This window comes from Dipodomys merriami, unplaced genomic scaffold (genome assembly GCF_024711535.1).
Source record: "Dipodomys merriami isolate MVZ:Mamm:240054 unplaced genomic scaffold, mDipMer1.0.p SCAF_240, whole genome shotgun sequence".
Lineage (NCBI taxonomy): Eukaryota > Metazoa > Chordata > Mammalia > Rodentia > Heteromyidae > Dipodomys > Dipodomys merriami.
In genome coordinates this window covers 1,199,240-1,208,120 of record NW_027203827.1, presented here as the reverse complement: position 1 = coordinate 1,208,120, position 8,881 = coordinate 1,199,240, and positions in this window count along the sequence as shown.

Sequence of the window (8,881 nt, the reverse complement as noted above, 5' to 3'; positions counted from 1 at the left end):
AATGTGTGTGTGTGTGTGTGTGTGTGTGTGTGTGTGTGTGTGTGTGTGTGTGTGTGTGTGTGTGTGTGTGAATACTGGTGCTTGAATTCAGGGAGCTGACCTTTAGCTGTTTTAATCAAGGGTGACAGTCTACGACTTGAACCAAACTTCCATGTCTTGATTTTGAATGGTTAATTAGAGATCAAAGTTTCACTGGTTTTTCCTAACTAGCCTAACTTCAATTCACTTTCCTCAGATCTCAGGTTTCTAACTAGCTAGAATTACAGGTGTGAGACACCGGTGGTGCTTGGCCTACCTTCTTTTTGTTAAGTATTTGAAATGTAAAAGACAGTTGCAACCATAGTACAAAAAGAAATCAATTTAACTTTCCCAGCTTCATTAACTTTTAATATTTTGTCACATTTGATACATACAGAAAAACATTTTTTTGTAAATGCTCCTGCAATTTGGTTTTCATATCAGATTTTTCCTCATGATGAACTTGATTTTATAGCTTTTTACTTACTAAATGTTGATGAAAATATGTTCAGAGGGCATTGATGACCTTTTGTTGGCTTTCATGAAGAACTGTTGCAAGCTAACACTTAACAAATTTGTGTGCAAGACCCCGATGATATATCCACATTCTTAGCCTGAATACAGTAGTGCCTGTTACAAATCATCTAGATCTGACAAAACCCTGACTCAGGCCTTGTTACCACCTTCATGAATGTCCTCTTAGTGTGCAATACTGACTCTCCAATGACCATGACAGAGCCCTGCTGCACGTTCTCATGACACAGCCAAGGTCACCAGTCAGGCGTGGCACCTACAGTGTGATGGGAGAATGGTGACTGTTCCTATGGTGGAACGACACAGGAAATGTTAGGTCCTTAAGCTGTCATCAGTCCCCAGGGCTCCTCATGAGTATTCGATCCTAAGATTTAAGGAGACATCAAACTTTCTCTTCCTTGTGCAAGTTGTGGACAGGTTTTTCTTCTGGGGCTGTCATCTTCTGTGGAAAGATATGATCTGAGCTCTATAAGCCATTTTGCTTATTCTAGGCCCTTAGGGTAAGTCTGGCATTTATACTTAGACAAAAAGAAATGTAGTGATAAAAAATAGGAGACAACATTTTTCCTAGTCTATTTATTACTCAAATAGATTTTCAGATTCTACCAATAATTCTTATTAGTAAGAAGCACTATCTCAAAAATAATCAGTGACCAGGAAACAGAAACAAGATGATATTTATTTTCTTTCATTTTTTTCATTTTTTTTACATTTATCTCTCTTTCAGAAGTTTAAGGGGGGGCTGGGAAGGTGGCTCAGTGGTAGAGCACTTGTCTTGCCTGCCTGAGGACCTGGGTTCCATTCTTCAGCACCACATAAGCAAAAAGAAAAAAGCCAGAAGTGGTGCTGTGGCTCAAGCGGTAGAGCTCTAACCTTGAGTTGAAGAGCTGAGGAACAGCGCCCAGGCTCAGAGTTCAGGCCCCATGACCGGACCCCCCCAAAAAAAGAAGTTAAAGGTGTCATTGAAAAGGAGGGACAAAGAATGAACATGTGCAACACTGAAACTTTGATCTCTAATTAACCATTCAAAATCAAGACATGGAAATTTGGTTCAAGTCGTAGACTGTTACCCTTGGTTAAAAAAAGCTAAAGGTCATCTCCCTGAGTTCAAGCCCCAGTATTCACACACACACACACACACACACACACACACACACACACACACACACACACACACACACACACACACACACACACACACACACACACACACAATAGTCCTTAGTGCTCAGGAGCCTTACATGGAGATCAGCCTTTTCCAGCTCAATTTATCCTAGTTCTGGTAAGGACAGCTCTTTAAGCTGAAGTTTGGTGGATAATAGTCACTCCTTCTCATTCTTTGTGCCTGTTGGTGCTGTTGAGTCCATTTCAGGGCAAAATCAGTGCCTGACACCTACTTGCTGCCATGGCAAAGCTGGCTGTGACATCCTAGATATTATGGCCATTTTATTGTGAAGCCGTGTGAGGACACCCAACCCCACACAATTTCCCCCAAGGTATGTGTCTCCTTTGCCCAGAAGTGCATTCAACAATTCAGCAACCAAAATATCACTCAGTTCCTAATAAACTCAGAGTATATTTCTATTACCTTTAAAAAAATTTGACATGCCTTTGATAATTTGTCATTGAGCTCTTGTCATATTTCGATGTGTTTGCAGCTTGCGAAGGGAAAAAAGATTTAATTCAATATAGTCAGACTATCGTTCAGAAGGATCTTTTTAGAACCTTTTGGAGGGAATGCCAACTTTTCATCTGGTGTTCTAAAGATGGCCTTCTTGGTACAGGAACTGAGTAGACAGTCAAGATAAGAAGCTTGTCCTGATTTCTACTGACTTTCCTCTGGGGTCAGGGAGTGTGATCCCATGGCATATGTTTCTCTTTGCTACACTGGAGGGCCCATGCCTCCTCTGAAAAAATCTAAGGCTTGGGGATAAGAGATACTAAAACTCAAAACCCAGCTTCCTACATCAGTAGGATTACAGGTCTGAGTCTCATGTACTCAACTTTTTTATACATACTATACTCAGTTTCATTATATTCACTTTCATTATATTCACTTCATAGACAGATATATACAAATATATGTATATAATATTTATTTATAATCAGTGTTATATCTAGAAACACAAATATATATTCATATAATTATAATAAAATTATATCACTACTTTCTCCAATAACATTTACACTAATGTTTTGTGCAAAAAACACTCAATTCTAAAACTTTAAATGCCTTTTTAGTTTGAAAAATCATATTGAATCTTATATATAATATAATATACTATATATAACATAAAGATAATAACATGTATTTACATATAACTGATTTAATTGTGGAAATTTTTTTTTTGATTTTGTGTTTGTTCATCTATGAAAGCCTTCTTTCTTTTATTGATGATGGCTTTTACTTTCCAGTATACATATCTCCTATATATTTTGTCAAATATTTTCAGCCGAAAGTAGACTTTTTATAATATTGGAGTCAAATTTTCCTTCCATATTTGCTCAACGCAAATGAATGCAATGAAAATGTATACAGATTTGAACTCATTATTGGAAGAGAGTCCCACTTAACATGTAAGTATTGTGGTATTTGTCCCAATTTACAGAATAGCTTTCTAGGATATCTGATCTGCTATGTCCTAGACCTTTTGTAGCCACCTTATCACCCCATACAGGCATGGCCTGGCTTCCTAGTCACTCTTTTTGCATTTAACTGCTCCCATTATATCCAGTAGGCTCTCTTCTACAGCCCCCTGTCACTCTGCTTCCCCCGCTCCAGAACAGGTATGCACGATTCTTCAGTTTGCAGGTTTAAAAAGAAATATATTTAGGATTCATGAATTCTAGAATATGTCAAAAACATTGGCATTTTAATAAATTTAGAAAAATAAATAGAATGAACCTTTTACAAAAATCAGAAAAAAAAGAAAAATAAGGATTTTCTTAGGAAGGGGAGAAGGAATCTCAAAATCTAGATTGGCCTCTAAGTTGCCTTCAGGCAGAAATTCTGCCTCAGAGTCTTCAAAGGGATCTACTTCCTCATTAAAGACAGGATTTTCTTCCTGAGTCCAGGGAGGGACAGATTCTAATTTATCAACTGGAAATTGGATCCCTTGCAAGAGGAGAGATTGGTCTTGGTATTCTGTGAGGAAAGATTCCCTTTCCTCAAATGAATCTAGGTTTTGGACCTCACTTATTGGTTTTCCTAAACATAGACTGGGGTCATTTTCCATTAGCACACATTTAACCATCATATCAAGAAGTGTTTTTATTTTTTGACTGATTTAGAGCTGATCTAGCTGGATTGTGAACATCAATGGAAGACATTCTGTATCGTCTTCTTCCTTGGTGGTATGTGTAGATACACCTGCATCACATGTGGGGTTCAGAATCAGTGGGATGTCCACAGGACTCAAAACCTACTTTGGCCTTTCTACAAATTGAAAAATACCCTCTACCTTCACAGGATTTCTGGAGATCAGCGATGGCTTGCAATCTCCATCAGTCACCATAGACGACATCACTGATGGGTTCTTTATCTGGAGTTCTGCAGAAGCTTCTCTACGGTGATGCAAACCTGAGAATGAAAATAGGTACAGGAGTCTTTGAGTAGACCCTCGTAGTTAAGGTGTCACTAAACTTCCAAGAGGATCCAATGGGAGAAGCAGTAGGATTTGAGTTGGGACTGAACACTGATGAGGAGGTAGGCTTTTTCTAATGAGTGTCTACTTCCAAGTTCTTTCAAAAGGAGAACAGACATTACCTGGCAAAGAATATCCATAAAAGGAAATTTTGCCAAGCTGGGGAGTACTAAGGGCTCTTGGCCAATCAGGCACATCCCTAGAGACTCAGGTTCCATCCCTACTCACAAGCTCTGAGGCATCTAAACAAGGACTTCTTCCTCTTTTTCTTTGTTTCATGGGTTTCTCCAGCTGGTCCAGAAAAATATGTAAGCGGAAGAGCAGGTCTGAAGAGGCCATGTTGAGCTTGACATTCTGTGTAAGTTCTTTCAGGGTGTCATTGTCCTTGGGCTCATAGAAATCATCAGGGTAGAAGTCCATCCACATAGGGAAGATGAAACAAACAAGACTGTGTGCAAATTGATTTTTGGGAAGTGGAAAGAGTCTCCTGCAAGCAGGGTGCTCCTCACAACCCACTTCTAGTAATTTCTCAAATATAATCCTCTAAAATTCTCCCTGTAATAGGAAGAGAAATTTGTTTCCCCACTGGATCTGACTTGCTACACACAGCCCTCCCTGTCATCCATGAGATTCCAAAAGCACAACCACAACCACAACTGTGTAATCTGCTATCCACTGAAGTGCCAAGCCTCAACCCCCTGGTGAAAATCACAACTGGTGTGCAAAGAAGAAAGTTGAGTTTGATTCAGAAACCTCAAAGATACCAAATTTTCAAGGATAGAACTCTTTGTGCCAGCGTCCACTTACTTCTTCACTTGTTCATCTTCTTCCCAGTTATGGTAGAAGGATCTGTACCAATGGGAGGAGAGAAGGAAGTTAACTCTATGCTTCTCCTTTTCTGAACTAACAGGACACACATAGGACTCGCTAAGTCCCACATGGTAATGTAAACATGACAGACAAAATTGGAGATATGTCTATACAACTTCATGGTAATTCTGTGAAGATGCTTATGTGCATCTGTCCAAATAAATGCACAATGGCTCATGCCTCTAATCCTACTAATCCGGAGGGTGAGATATGTGAATCACAGTTTGAACCCAGTCTGGTTTGTAAAAATCTAAATATACTTATCTTCAATTAACCAGCCAAAGGCCAGAATTGGACCTGGGGCTAAATTGGTAGTGTGTTAGAAATGGGACAGCACTCAAGCCCCCAATTAAAGTAAAAGTTGCCTCCTTTCTTCTGTCTATATTCCTTCAAAGGTCTCAAAGATAGTGATTTCCTAGGTGAGCGTGGACGTTGGGTGCCACTTGCTCCTTCCTTAAATCCTAGTCTCTCAGCAAGCAAATTACTAAGGCTCCACTAGCATATGAGGCACATGAAATATTCTGGCAGCCCAGTCCTAAGCAATTAGACAAGGATTGCACTTCTTTGTCTCAAGCCAAACTCCTTTGACAAGACCCCAGTGAAACTGTCTCAGAGATATACCTAGTATTCCATTATTCTGCCAGGGGGTCTCATCAGCCCTGGGTTTGAAGGAGGAACACTAACTTTTTTTTGTTTGTCATGGGGCTTGAATTCTGGGCTTGGGTGCTATCCATCAGCCCTTCAGCTCAAAGGGAGCACTCTACCGCTTGAGCCACAGCACCACTTCTGGTTTTCTAGTGTTTTATTGGAGAGGAGTATCATGGACTTTCCTGCCAGGGCTGACCTTGAACCGTGAACCACAGATCTCTGTCTCCTGAGTATCTAGGATTACAGGTGTGAGTTACTGGTGCCTGGCTTAGGAACACTCACTTTTTTTGTTTGTCAGGGCTTGAACTCTGGTCCTGGGCCCTGTCCCTCAGCTCTTCAGCTCAATGCTAGCACTCTACCACTTGAGCCACAGCACCACTTCTGGCTTGTTTTCTGCTTATGTGGTGGTCAGGAATCGAACCCAGGTCCTCATGCATACAAGGCAAGCTCTCTATCACTGAGCCACCTTCCCAGCCCAAGAACACTCACTTTCAGAATATCCAGCAACTGCTCCATTGTCCTACACTCTGTGTAGTGGTGGAGGAAGTTTCCCACATAGAAGGGATCAGCTTTCTGGTAGGCAGGGACAAGGTCCATTACCAGAATTTCCAGAAAGCCTGAGTCCAGGCTCCATATATTATAAGGCACATTCAGGGTTTGGATGGACTCATTGTCACACTGAGGTGGTAAAAAAGAATGGATCTATGAAACATGGAAATGAGAGTAGACTTCAAACTGAGTAATTGTAGTAGAGTGGATTGAAAAGTGCACAGCAAATATTTTCTGTCTACACATATAAAAGCACATAAGAAGTTTCTAGTGTGGGCTAGGATGAGATTAAATAGGTTTTCTGTCATAATTATACCTGGCCTGAATTTCCTTGTGATTTCCTTGGTTTCTTCTTATAAAAAGTCCTGAGACATTGGATTCGTGGTTGGGCACTGATCGAATGTCTGCAGCATAGAGTGAGGCACTCACACCTCCCATGCTTGAGACCTGAGTCTCTTGACTTTGAAAACAGTACAGGAACATCTTTCTTGTTCCTGAGCCACAGGCCAAGTGAGCTGGCTTGAGCTAACTGTAGGTTACAGTTGCGTGGCTCTCAGAGTTCTATATTCTATTCCATTGTGAGTGAGGTAGTGTCATCTCTCAGAGCCCAATGATCTAAGCTGCTTGCTCACATAAGACCATCCCAAAGACAAACTGGAGGCTGAAATCTCCCCTCCCACATCACTTTATACACATGTGGACATTGTCAAATCCCAATAGTCTCAGCTAGGCCTAGATACAGGCATGTCTCAGCCTCAAAGAGCCCTTCCTAGGTCAGATCCAGGCCTTATTTGTCACTATTCCTCTCATCCTGCACAAATCATTTTGCCTCTCAGGGTCCCCTCGGCCTGCCATGTGCTTCTTGCATCTATTTTTGAAATCAACTTCCTAAGACATTATTAGGTTTTTGTTTCCTAATCTTGCTTGCCTTTGAAGCCCCAGTGTGCTTTCATATGGAAAAAAAGGCAAATTCTTAGCGGTGGGAAAATCAAACAAGTATTGGAAAACACATGTATTATTACACATATAGACAGACATTTTTACAGGTGTACATTCTTGTAAGATAAAAGAGTATTTTTGAATCTTTTGTCATATTTTATGACAGAGGGGAAGGGGAGAAGGGAAGAGGTGCATTGTCTCATAATTCAATGATTATTTTTTTTAAATAGTATAGTTGAAGGAATGTAAGATTTAAAGATAAAAACCGTGCTCCTGTTCTTTTTATAAGCTAGTCATTTATAAAGTATTCCTCACTAAAGTTTTGTCGTCTGTGTCCCATGAACTATCTTCCTCCATCAAAATAATCAAGGAAAAACCTTCACAAATAAGTAGACTGTTGTCCAATCTCTGGATAAGTATTTACGGTACAACTTTGCCTGGTAATTTGTGCGTGTACAAGTGTGTGGGAGTATGTGTGTGTGTGTGTGTGTGTGTGTGTGTGTGTGTATGAATGTGTGTCTGTGCATATTTGTGTCTTAGGGCTTGAACTCGGGGGCTATATGACAATCCCACGCTTCTTTCCCTTGAACATGTTGCTCTACCAATTGTACTACAGTTCAGCTGCAAGCTTTTTCTTAGTGAACTAGAGAGGAGAGACTCATAAAATTTCCTGCTCAGGCTAAATGTCAAGTATCAACCTCCTGATTAGCTGGAGTTATAATTATGAGCCTCCATAACCTGGTGATAAAGCATTGTTAATGGAGGCAGTGGGATTGCAAGTTTCAGTCCGGCTTCAAGACACTATATCATAAAACAGCAACAGCAAAATCCTATATCAAAATACAATAATAAGATGTAATTACAATACAATTTAGTCATATAGTCTGCTAGCATAACTTTCAGGAAACCTTGGTTTTAATCATTTAGCAACACAAAACCAAACAAAATGAGCTAATTTTAGGAGACTCTACGATTTTTTAAATTCCATCTTAATAATTTCAAGAAACAAGAAAAATGCATACTTATGAGAATGTAAAAAGATTAAAAGATGGCAGATTATGAAATGAAAATCTCTACACTGCAGGAAAATTATTGTCATGGTGAATATATGGTGGTATTGTTATGGTGAATATATGATAATGTTCTTCAGAGCAGCAATAGATAAATATATATTTACTACACATAGTCTAACTTGTCTATATCTATCAACATCCAGTCTTCTAGTGCACATTATTAATGTATACATGTTTATGGTATATTCGAAAAAGTGACTAGCAGAGTCAGGAAGTTACCAAAATACATTAGCTGCAATGTTTTAGGAGATAAACTTGCTAATTATATTGACTATTCTATATATTAAACATGTAATGTGTTACCATTTTATCTCTAAGTATGTACAAACACTACTTTAAAGTGAAATGGATTACAACATGGTTTTGAAGGCATATACCTGTAAAGCCAGCTAGTGGGGACATCATTTCAAGACCAGCGAAGTTTTACCTGCAATGATCCCCAACCCCTGGCTGTGCATGATGGAATACTTCTATCACCCTGGTCCATGGGGAGGTGAAAGCAGGAGGATTTCAGTTACATGCCATACAAGGCAAGAACTTCCACATGGCTCCCTCTCAACCAAAGAAGGTTCAACACTGGCTAGCACCTATCTTCCCCACCTAGGT